This window comes from Xenopus laevis, chromosome 3L (assembly GCF_017654675.1).
Source record: "Xenopus laevis strain J_2021 chromosome 3L, Xenopus_laevis_v10.1, whole genome shotgun sequence".
NCBI lineage: Eukaryota > Metazoa > Chordata > Amphibia > Anura > Pipidae > Xenopus > Xenopus laevis.
Genome location: NC_054375.1, coordinates 25,054,836 through 25,067,237, shown reverse-complemented (window position 1 = coordinate 25,067,237; position 12,402 = coordinate 25,054,836). Strand labels below are relative to the sequence as shown.

Here is a 12,402-nt window from a genome sequence, read left to right as displayed (position 1 = left end):
TTTACAATGATCAGTTCTAAACATCTTTTTAACTAATCTATATCATTTATTTTTTATAGTTTTTGAATTATCTGCCCTGTTCGTCTGACACTTTCCAGCTTTCACATCGGGGTCACTGACCCCATCTAAAGAATAAATGCTCTGTAAGGTGACACATTTTTCGTTATTGCTACTTTTTATTACTTGTCTTTCTGTTCAGGCCTTATTCATATTTCAGTCTCTTATTTAAATGAATGCCTGGTTTCTAGGGAAATTTAGATCCTAGTAACCAGATTACTGAAATGGCAAACTGGAGAGATGCTGAATTAAAAACGTAATAACTCAAAAACCACAAATAATGGAAAAAGATTACCAATTGCAAATTGTCTCAGAATATCGCTCTCTATATCATACTAAAAGTTAATTTAAAGGTAAGAGCTCTTGTGGAAAGGGACTGTGACTCTCTTTATAAAACAGGAGTGAAGTGTGAGACTTTGCCTGGTGAGGACTGTGCCACACAGGTTCCCCAGGGCAATTGTGTTATTGATTAATACTATGTATTTGCACTTTTCTTCTCTGCCAGTTATATAAAGTTCTATTTGTTTTACTGCAACAGTGGGATTAATCATTTGTTTTCTTGTGGGGCCACCCATCAGTGCATCCCTGGATCCCACTAGGTGGAGACACTGCCATGGAGAGACATTCCCTGTACCCTTTTTATTTAGCAAAGGGGATTCAGGACCTGTGTATGGTAAGATATTAATGATGTATATCCTATAATACAGGTGGTGGCCAAGATTGGGTTACGTCACTTTCTGGTTGGTCCATCAAACTGTGCCAGTAGAATCCCTTTAGAGGGAACATTTACAGGGATGGCTGATCTTTTTTTTTACTTTTGGTGTATTATAGAATGACCAGTTCTAAGCAACTTTTCAATTGGTCTTCATTATTAATTTTTTATAGATTTTTAATTATTTGCCTTTTTCCCCTGACTTTCAAATTGGGGTCATTGACCCCATCCAAAAACAAATGCTTTGTAAGAGTACACATTTATTGTTATGGCGCTGTTTAATACTCCTTTTTGTCTTCAGTCCCTCTCCTATTCATTGCTGAAATTACAAACTGGAGAGCTGCTGAATAAAAAGTCCACAAATAATAAAAATGCCAATTGCAAATTGTCTCAGAATATCACGCTTTACATCAAACTAAAAGTTTATTTAAAAGTGAACACCCCTTTTAAGAAATGTTTCATGTTTCATCAATCCAAAAGCGCTTTCAAAATTAAGATTGTAAACAGGCCTCCCCTTTCTAATGATGATTGCAATAAATGAATATATATTTTTGTGGTATATTTTGATGTTGCAATAAATACATTTTTGCACTATGAACCCTATACCTTTATTAACATTATAGATGCAGCTTATAGGTGCAGGGTATAGGGGTAATACTTATGTGTGATTTATAGCAACTGTAATGGGGCTTTCCCCATAACTAAATACGAAAGCTGAAACCTGTCAGGTTCAATGTAACCCTAAATATGAATTTGTTTTAATAAGGGGAACAACTGATGGAATATCCCATTTATCCAGATGAGACCGTTACATATATTTGGCAAGTGACTCAAGGAGATGCCCCATTGTCATCTGATCCATGTTGTCTAACAAGACTGAACTCCAGCTCCTTTGATCCACAGAAATATTTATCTTCTGGGCCTTTTGGACCTGCAAGATTCGCAACGATGGCGACGGTGAGCTCCGCTGCGCTTCTCTGCATTTAAGGGTGAGAATCTTTTAAAGAGGGTTTTTTTACACTAAAGCACATTGAGGAGAGGGGAGGGGCAATGCCTGGATGCTTGGGGGGCTTATGGTAGGGGGGGTTTAGTTCTCCTTTAAAAAATCAGAATAAGAAAGTATGAATGGAAAATGATGGTCTAAAATATAAGAATACCTCGAAAACCTCCAAAAAAATTTAGTTTTTCTGACAATTTCTAGCGAAAAAAATTCCAAAATCCTATAAAAGTCTGAGTTGATGTAAAGAGGTCCAATAGGATCAGCGCAGCTCCCACTGACTTCTATAGGACCTAGACAATTTTTACCTGACAAAGTTTTGATATCAGTGGTTTTATGGTTTTTACACTTAATAAATCTCACATTTTTTGAGCTTCTTTAAAAAGTGAGAAAACCACCAATTCTAATGGTTTGTGGAAAAAACAGCCCGGTAGTGTTGGTATCAGGAGAAGAACTGCACAAGCTAAAGAGTCTTCTGTACCACATGTATAAATTGTGATGTACAATAACTAGTGTTTTATATCAAAGTTGACACCTTTCTTCAGGCAAGTGTATTGTTGAGATACTCAGAAGCCACTGTGTGCTTTAAAAAACAAAATTTCTTACAAAAGGCTACTGCATTGTAAACACTGTGTGGGTTACAGTGACATTCAGAACGCTTACTAAAACTGTATTATACTATGCCAAAAAAGCTTTGGTGTTGAAATGGATGCCCCCCCAACCTCCCACATTACAACATTGGTTGTCACTGATAGGAAAGTCATTGGTAATATAAAACTGGCGTACAAAGCAAGAGGGTGCCCCACCAGATTTTGGTCAAAAATGGTCCCCCTGGCTGGAATTACACCCAGAACAAGAACCCTGAAAGGGCACTGTAGATGATTCCCCTAGGACCCGTTGGGTGATTAACCTCAACATCACTACTGATGGTAATATTGCTCAGTAACTCATGCTCCTGACTCAAACAGCAGACATTACTACGTATGTTTCATTTAACAAATATTTCCTTGTCTTTTGTTTCTTTTTTGTATAGTAACCTTTTTTCCATATCCCCTTCCCTTCCCTTCCTGTTGAAACTCAATAAATATACGCTTTTAAAAAAAAAAAGCAGGGGACATTACCAACTCTATCGGCATTTTTTTCCTTTTAGATCATGTTTTCTATGCTGGTGGTGCAACTGTTCATCTTCTTAGCGGAAATCCTCCCGAGGGCACATCACCAGGTTTTGCCCTGTTCCCAGGTACCCCTTGCACCTCTCTGGGTGGACAAATGCACAGGGAAAAATATTTGACTCTCATGAACGTTTTGTTCATACTGTTTACGATGCAGTGTCACAGATTTGTTTTTCAAGCTGCAGTTTAAGCATCCGTTTGGAATTAAAAATTGGGTGATTTTGGAAAAAGTATACTATCCGTGGCAATTATCATTAGCCTTGCACATGTTCCCTGTGGTGGGAGCTGGTTAGAGAAATGTGAGTAAAGGGAGTGGGTAGTCCAGATCTGTCTATGGGCCTTAGCAATAAATCAAAAGTCTAGTGATCTGCACAGAAATGTTTTTAACTAATCTCCAGCACTATTCAGCCTCGTAGCTGGTGACACAGGCATGTGGTCTATTTCGGTTATGGAGAGGCCCCTGTAATCACAGAATTGCTTTACTTTCAGCTCATTTAACTTGGGTAAAGGGGTTAAAGTTCACAATCCAAACAATTTTTTAGCTCCAATGTTTCCTAGCAATTTATTTTTTTACCTGATTTCCATGAGCGGGTTAGTAAGGGCTTGTTGCTGTTTTAAGTATTACAATTCTGGATAACAGGTATGGGACCTGTTATCCAGAATGCTTGGGACCTGTGTTTTCCGGATTACAGATTTCTGTAATTTGGATCTTCATACCTTAAATCTACTATAAATTATTTAAACATTAAATAAACACAATGGGCTGGTTTTACTTCCTAGTTGCGATCAAGTACACACCACAGTTTTATTATTACAGAGAGAAAAGGGAATTATTGAAAAGAAAAATGGATTATTTGGATAAAATGGAGTCTTTTACTTCATAAAAGATCTCCTGATAACAGATCCCTGTATATTATTTGATTTATTTCACAAAAGCATCATATCAAAACTTTTATTTCTATGAATCCAGATGTGTAATTGGTACCGTGTATTGCGTATCTCTCTGTACAGGCCTTTGCTGTTATCTTCCACCCTGACTTCTAGGCTGCTGCTCGGTTGTTGGCATGTTTGGCCACAGGGGTTCTGCCCACTGGTGATTTATTTTGTCAGTTCAATGTTGTTCTTCAACTCTGAGCTCCCTGCACAGTAGGTTTGTTATCTGTTGTTATTATCTTCCCTAAGCTCAGATAGCTTGTGTTTTAGGAATTATTCAGATATGGGGGAGACTTGCTTATTATACATATCTGTCGCTGGTTCTCATGTTCAGGATAAGAAGTGAATATGGCACCATCTTGGATTTAATTTCCCTGTTTGCTTCTACACTGGGTGCTATAAAACGCTGTCATTTTGAGACATGCATCTTGCTTTTTCCTTTAGCCATGAGGGGCCCCTCTGCGAGGGAGGTATTGTCTGCTTGGAGAATCGCTTAATGCATTTCCCCCTTTAAACGCTGTGGAAGTCTCTCTTTGGACAGGAGCTGACTCTGCCTGTGTCTAGCTCAGTTCATGGCCGAAGTGGGAGACAGGGTGCAGAACTGAGATTGCAGGCTAAAGAGGAAGGTCCTGGTGGGGTTTGCGGGTCCTTACCGGACCCCCTAAGTCTGTGGGCCCCTTAGGATCATAGGGTTTTCTTCTTGTTGGTTACACCACTGTATACAGGCTTAGGGGCAGATGTATGAAGGGTCGAATATCGAGGGTTAATTGACCCTCGATATTCGACTAGGAACTAAAATCCTTCGACTTCGAATATCGAAGTCGAACGATTTAGCGCAATCCTGCGATCGAACGATCGAAGGATTATTCCTTCGATCGAACGATTAAATCCTTCGAATCGAACGATTCGAAGGATTTTAATCCAACGATCGAAGGAATATCCTTCGATCAAAAATCTCAGGCAAGCCTATGGGGACCTTCCCCATAGGCTAACATTGACTTCGGTAGCTTTTAGCTGCCGAAGTAGGGGGTCGAAGTTTTCTTAAAGAGACAGTACTTCGATTATCGAATGGTCGAATAGTCGAACGATTTTTAGTTCGAATCGTTCGATTCGTAGTCGAAGGTCGAAGTAGCCCATTCGATGGTCGAAGTAGCCCAAAAAACACTTCGAAATTCAAAGTTTTTTTAATTCGAATCCTTCACTCGAGCTTTGTAAATGTGCCCCTTAGTGTTGGAAACCAGGTTGCATTTTATTGATAAAATGTTCTGAGGATGCCCATGCCTGCTGGTGGGTCACAGGTACTGTAGCACTTTCTGCACCCTCTAATAGTAGTTCCCCTATAAATAGGTTTCTGATATTGATGTTACAAACCCACTCGGTGACACACAGTCTTGGAGTGACCTAGACAATGTTGGCTTGGAAACATTATAGATTGTAGGGTGGGGAGAAGGTGATATCCATAGACACCTGCTAAACACCTAAGCATCCAATTCCAGACGTGTAACAAAGAAGATGAAGATTTTTGGCCAAATCCCTGAATGTTTCCCTGCCTGTTAAACTTACAATACACTCGGAAAGGGATATGGATTTGACACATAGAAAACAGTTACTCATGTGTCACAAATCAGAAGGATTTCCCGTTATCTTAGTATGGGGATCTGTAATATGGATGAATCGTGTGCATTTTTGCTTACCTGCCAGTATTCTGTGTTCACAGGAGAAATGGCTGTATAGTAACCCCACAGGGCAGGTTCAGGCTTTGTACCCACATGCATCTTCTCATCTGCCCAATGAATATTGTGTTGTGCATTTTAACCTTCATTGATTGGGGCTCAGGGCTGGAGAGAAGGGAAGGTGAGAGCCAGTTTGCTCATGTGTGTTATATTCCATATGGTGGAGGCACCTGATAGGCCAGACTATGAAAATAAGAATGGGATCCATTCCTCATATTAAATATGGTTGCTGGGTATTGGAATATAGACTATGTCTCTATACACTGAATGCTTTCAAAATGTTTTATTTTTCATTCCCTTTTATATCCATATGCTCTTAATGTGATACTTCAAGTGTCAGTTTCAATTAAACTCTGGTTTATCTTATACATTTTTTTTCTTTCCCTCCAGGTTTTTGATGTGCGTGTGCCAGTGGGTGCACTGAGTATACAGCCTTATTGCCATGATGGAGGATGCCCAGAATGACCATTATAAACAGAATCTCCATCCTGTTATCCCAGTGTAAGAATGCTTGTTGCAGCAGCCATGCCCGCTGGAGGACTGTGTCTCTCACCTACAGGTACTAAACCTTTCAATGTTTCTTCATTGCTAATTTGGTCAATTCTGTCACTCAGAATAAAGACACACACACAGTGGCTTATCGTTAATCTGTGCAAGACACAGCTTTATTAATCATAACAATGAAAAATGTGCGATTTTTGATCCAGAGGAAGGCAAAAAACCTCTGTGAAGCTTTGTTCTATCTGCTTCACTAGAGGGAAAAATTCCTTCCTGACCCCTTAACGGCAATCGGATTTGCTCCCAGGATCAATGCACCATATTACATCAAGTGAAAGGAAAATGGCAGCATACACATGAGCACCAGTAAGCTGTTTAGTGAAAACTGCATTCCCTTTCATTCCATTCTGCAGACCCCGGCCTCTACAGTTTGAGAGATGGAGTAAAATGGAATGCAGGTTTCACCAAGTGGCTTAAGGGTACTCCTGTTTATGATGCCATATTTTGGTGTAAAGAGGAGAAGAGGAACTGCTGATGGTATTACAGTGCAAGGAAAGGAAGGCACTGCTGGTGATATTACAGTGAAAAGGAAGGCACTGCTGGTGATATTACAGTGGAAAGGAAAGGGAGGCACTGCTGGTGGTATTACAGATGAAGGAAAGGAAGGCACTGCTGGTGATATTACAGTAGAAGGAAAGGGGAGGCACTGCCGGTGGTATTATAGTGGAAAGGGAGGCAGAAGAGACATTATTGGTAATGCTATGGTCGATGGTAGAGAAGGCACTGCAGGTGGAATTGGGGTACTCTTACCTGGTGGAGCTGTCAGGTGGTGCATTTTCCCAACTCCAGCCTGCAAAAGACAACAATATAATTTGAAATGCATTCCTCATATTTTACTTTGCAATTGATATTCCTGAAACCCTATAATACTTTGGGGCACATTAATCACAAATTGGGTGGTTGTTGAAATAAAAATATTGACTAATTGTGGTTGCAACTTTTCCAACAACTTGTGATTATAAATCATTGGTTCCATGTATTTTTAAACAATTTGTACAGTTGTGATTTCTGTGACATTTGGGGTGAAATTTATGGTGGCTTTCTACTTGCCCAAATGATGAAGATACACTTCCATTGGTTTCCTTGGAATGTGAACAGGTTTCAGCAGCCTGAGAGTTTGTTGTGATTGTTTTTGCCACGTATACAAAAACCACAAAATTAGAATTATAGGGATCATCTTAATATTTCAATAAAATCCACTTTGCCCTGCATGCACCCAATATGGCTGCTTCCCATAGCCAGCTCTGCTCTGATCAGTGCCCCTGCACCCATAACTTAAGGAATACTAATGCTAGGCACTTCTTGTTCTGACTTGTGCTTCATGTATTTTTAATTAGGTCTTTTCTTACCCATCATCCCCTTTGGACTTAAAATGCTGCATAGTTAAAGTCCAGAAAGGCTTCATCGATCTCGCTTGCCATCTCAGCAGGGGGTCCTTTGGGCTGGGTCAGATTCGCAGACAGTTTGGTGAACTCCTCATCGAAATACCCCACATCCTCCGGTCCATTTAGGCTGGGCACGAACGGAGCTGTTACGTTCTTCTCGATAATATCATCCCAGACAATGCCCTGCAAAATAGGGACCATAACAAATGCTCATTATTAGAGTTTCATCATTAGAAGCTGAGGATATGAAAGGACTGTATCTCTTGGATAATTATTTGGACAATACAGACAGGGGACTTACATTAAAGAATGGATGTTCTGCTACATCTGCGGCATTCCCCGGGTGGAACCTAGCCTCTCCTCAGGATTCTTCTTCAACAGCTACAAGAAGTGAAAATAGCCGTTACACTGAAGAAGCAGAAGCTTCAGGGAACTCAAGAGAAAGTGGTCACTGATTATAATAAACTGAAAGCTCAGCGCTACTTACCTGTGATATGAAGCTTACTGCTTCGGAGTCCAGGGATGAGGGGTAGTGTGGCTCATCCTCCACGATGGAATCATATATAAAGTCCCTGTCGTATCCGGTGAAAGGTCTCTGAATGATTCATAGGTATTTATTAGGAGGCCATTCTTTTTACACAGAGTGTTTGATGAGTATAGATAAAGAACAGTATTAACTTTAATACATCTGCCTATAGCTGGCCAATGGCAATTTCTGCTTACCGTTCCGAGGAGCATCTCATAAACGATGACGCCAAGAGCCCACCAGTCGACGGCTTCTTGTGTACTCTCCTCCATCACGACTTCGGGCGCCATATAAGCAGGACTCCAACCATGGTGTTGGTGCGGTCTCCATATCCAATGCCTTGATAAAAAAAGAAAAATTATAATTGTATGCCCTAAATGAGTTCCCTTTGCTCTGTGTAATAATACAAGGTGGCTCTTACCAGTTTTGCTCATCCCAAAATCGGCGATCTTGATGTAGCCGTCTTGATCCATAAGTAGATTCCCCGGCTTTAAATCTCTGTATTAAATTAAATTAAAGGGAGATGTTATGACACATTAAAACTACTGTGAAATAGCTGAGCCATAAGCCAAGCTCAAAGAATTCTGGTTCCTGTCTTTTTCCTACCCTTAGCTTTCAAGCAGTGACTTTCAACCTGTAACTGTCCTGCTACTAAATTGCAACAGCTACAAACCCCCCTTTATTAACTCTTACCTGTGTATGACGTCCTTGCTGTGAATTCCTTCTAAACCAAGTGTTATACAAGCAGCGTAGAACCTGCAAGAATAAGAAAATGACATTTGATTATTATATGGCACATTCATAGAGGTATCTTAAAGGGGTGCTTAACTATTATATTATAGAATGGCTAATTATAAGCAGCTTTTCAATTGGTCTTCCTTTTTGTACATTTTTTTATTTATTTGTCTTCTTATTCTGGCTCTTTCAGGCTTTTAAATGGGGATCACTGGCCCCATCTTAAAAGCAAAGGTACTGTGCACTGTAAGGTAACAAATGTATTGTTATTGCTATTTTTTATTACTCATCTTTCTGTTCAGACCTCTTCTTTCCGGCTCTTATTCAAATCGATGCATGGTTGCTAGGGTTATGTGGCTAACTAATTGCAAACTAATTGCAAACTGGAGAGCTGCTGAATAAAAAACTAAATAACTCAAAAACCACAAATCATAAAAAATTAAAACCAATTGCAAATTGCCTCAGAATATAACTCTCTACATCATACTAGAGATTAATTCAAAGGTGAAAACCCTTTACTATTAGTGTAGCTTACCTCTGCCACTATCATTATCCTCCCCTACTCCTCAGTCTTCTATAACTCTGGGACAAATATCCACCTACTGTCATTTATACTTACTTGGTTGTCTGTAGATCAAGTGCTTGCTCCTTATCAGGTGGGTTCTTAAACTGCCTCCTGCCACAAACTCCATGATGAAAAACAGCTGGTTTTGGTGCTGAATGTGGCGTATAAGTCCACTATAAAACTGTGTGGATTCACCAACTGTCCAATTTGCTTCTCTGTTAAAATGCTGAAATATAAAAGAGAAAATGAGTCCGGCACAGAAGTAAATTATCTTGGTAACAAAAGCAACTGGGTGAAAGGAAGGGAAGTGAAAGAAAAGTATATAAAATAGAAAGATTGTGAGACAGAAAGCGACTGCTCCAAAAAGCAATGAGAGGATTATGGAATCATTCCCCATGAACTTACTGTTCTAGTATCATCAGTGGAGTCGATGTTGTCCTTCTTGAGCACTTTAATAGCGCAATAGATGTTTGATGGAAGATACTCTACTAGTAGAACCTGGAATTAGAAAGTGAGTTTAGTGTCATTGTTACCCTGTATATGCTGCTAAAGATCCAAGTCCTACATTAGAGACTGAATCAGTTACCTTGCCGAAGCTTCCTCTGCCTAAACCTTAATCCGGCGAAAGTCCTTTGCTGTAAAACTGCTGAACTGTAGCTCTCTGAAAGGGAATAACATAAATTGTGTTTTGTGCAGCTTGAAAAACAATGTATATCTATATTAATAATGTATGTATTTATGTCTTATATTGAGGGTTTGTCTTACTGTGTCGTTTCAGCCTCCTCTACTGTCATCTCTTCAGCCTGAGAATCCTCTGGAATGGGGCTGTAATCGCGGGGAGAGGACCCATCGATGTTTCAGAAAGTCTTCTTCATTCTCAGGAACTTCACTATTGGGAAGAGGTCATTGAGGTACATGATTAGTATAATGCAAGTTTATAGTAGAAATCAGTCTTAACCGCAGCCTCCCATATAAAGTGTGAGTTTACCTTTCTTCCTCATTCTGTTGTTGTTGCACTGGATCTTCTTCAACAACAGATTCTGCCTCTTCCTCAGCTTCCTCATTTGTATCTTCTACAGGTAAGTCCCTTTAAATATAATGACGGGTTAGTGTTTATTCTAATTCATTTTTTTCCCTTAGTGATTTATAGCTTCACGCTATCCTTTTTTCTTCCCTTAGCAATACATTCTCCATAATCCTTAATACTACAGCACCCCTAGCCATAATCATAGATGGCACTGTACAATTATGTATTGTGGAATCTCCCGGCCAAATGAAGGGGCATTTACCACCTGTCCTCTTTTTTGCCAATCATTTCATCTGTTGGTACCTTACTTTAATTAGAATAATATTCCTGTTATTGTGAAGATATTTTTGTTCTTATTTGATAAAGTATGGGATAGGGATTTAATCTCTAATAAACTCCAAAATATCCTTACTGTCAGATGGTTCTTCAGGCGGCTGTTCTGTCTCTGGAACAGGTTCCTCAGATGATTCATCATGTGATGCTGCAAACAAGAGACAGGCAATTAATGAATGTGGCTTTACATGGATATGATAAGGGCAGTGTTTGTGTCCAAGAAAATGAATGCGTCAATGTAAAATACTCACTTGTGATGAATCACTGGCGGGGTCTGAAATGACCTGAACCTCAGGTGCAGTGATCTCTGGTGCAGGAAGTTGACATCGGTGTCCTTGTAGTCTCCAGAACTGCATCTGAAATATTTGCAAATATAAATTGAAGGGATATTTAGGATTTTCAAATACAACATTCTTGAATCTAAGGCTAAGACCTTTTTCTTGATTTTTAAAGCTGTCCAATGAAAACATTGTTTTAAAATAAATTTAAAGGGTGAAGTCATCTATAGTTTCTGGGGGCTCAATCTCCACACAACTCAATTGAGCAGCTCCGATCAAAGGAAGCAGACATAAGCTCTCCAAGGTAAGATATAACAGTCCTTTGATCCCGTCCCTTATGTGGATCTCAGTGGGATCAGCAATAGGGAAACATACAGCTACATTTTTGCATCATCTAATTTGGTCAATGAACAAATTAATGCCAATTCTTCCTGTAGCTGCTTCATATGTTTCCTATCGGGTGCTCTGTCTGCTGCATCCCCACTGCTAAGATCCACATCAACACCAAAGAATTGGACGGCACTCCGATCAAAAGGAATACATGTTTATAGCATACTCCTGCAGGGATCCTTGGGCGTAGGATCCCTGCAGGAGTATGCTATAAACCTGTATTCCTTTTGATCGGAGTGTTGTCCAATTCTTTGGTGTTGATGTGGACCTTTAGATTGAGCCCCACAGAACTATAGATGACTTCATATCTTTAAATTTATATTTTAAAACAATGTTCATTGGCAGCATCTTAACAAATCAAGAAAAAGGTCTTAAGCCTTAGATTCAAGAATGTTGTATTTGAAAATCCTATATCCTTCAAATTTATTTGCAATATTTCAGATGCAGTTCTGGAGACTACAAGGGACACCGATGTCAACTTCCCTGCACCAGAGATCACTGCACCTGAGGTTCAGGTCATTTCAGACCCCGCCATCGATTCATCACAAGTGAGTATTTTTACATTGACGCCATTCATTTTTGACACAAACACTGCCCTTATCATATCCATGTAAAGCCACATTCAATAATTGCCTGTCTCTTGTTTGCAGCATCAACATGAAAAATCATCTGAGGAACCTGTTCCAGAGACAGAACAGCCGCCTGAAGAACCATCTGACAGGTAAGGATATTTTGGAGTTTATTAGAGATTAAATCCCTATCCCATACTTTTATCAAATAAGAACAAAATATCTTCACAATAACAGGAATATTATTCTAATTAAAGTAAGGTACCAACAGATGAAATGATTGGCATAAAAAAAAGAGGACAGGTGGTAAGATGCCCCTTCATTTGGCCGGAGATTCCACAATACATAATTGTACAGTGCCATCTATGAATTATGGCTAGGGGTGCTGTAGTATTAAGGATTATGAAGAACATACTTGCTAAGGGAAGAAAA

General features: G+C 39.5%; 2 long non-coding RNA genes across 3 annotated transcripts; both read left to right on the top strand.

The window, feature by feature from the left end:
* Window positions 1–1,717: 1,717 nt before the first annotated feature.
* Window positions 1,718–10,213, top strand: LOC121401103. 2 transcript variants are annotated; one of them, XR_005966129.1, is made up of 4 exons: window positions 1,718–1,758; window positions 2,917–3,006; window positions 5,995–6,163; window positions 10,152–10,213. It is a non-coding gene; the product is annotated as an uncharacterized LOC121401103 (long non-coding RNA). The 2 variants fall into 2 exon arrangements; XR_005966128.1 differs by lacking the exon at window positions 10,152–10,213 and adding an exon at window positions 7,500–7,637.
* Window positions 7,894–9,031, top strand: LOC121401111. The gene is made up of 2 exons (XR_005966137.1): window positions 7,894–8,138; window positions 9,002–9,031. It is a non-coding gene; the product is annotated as an uncharacterized LOC121401111 (long non-coding RNA).
* Window positions 10,214–12,402: the final 2,189 nt, after the last annotated feature.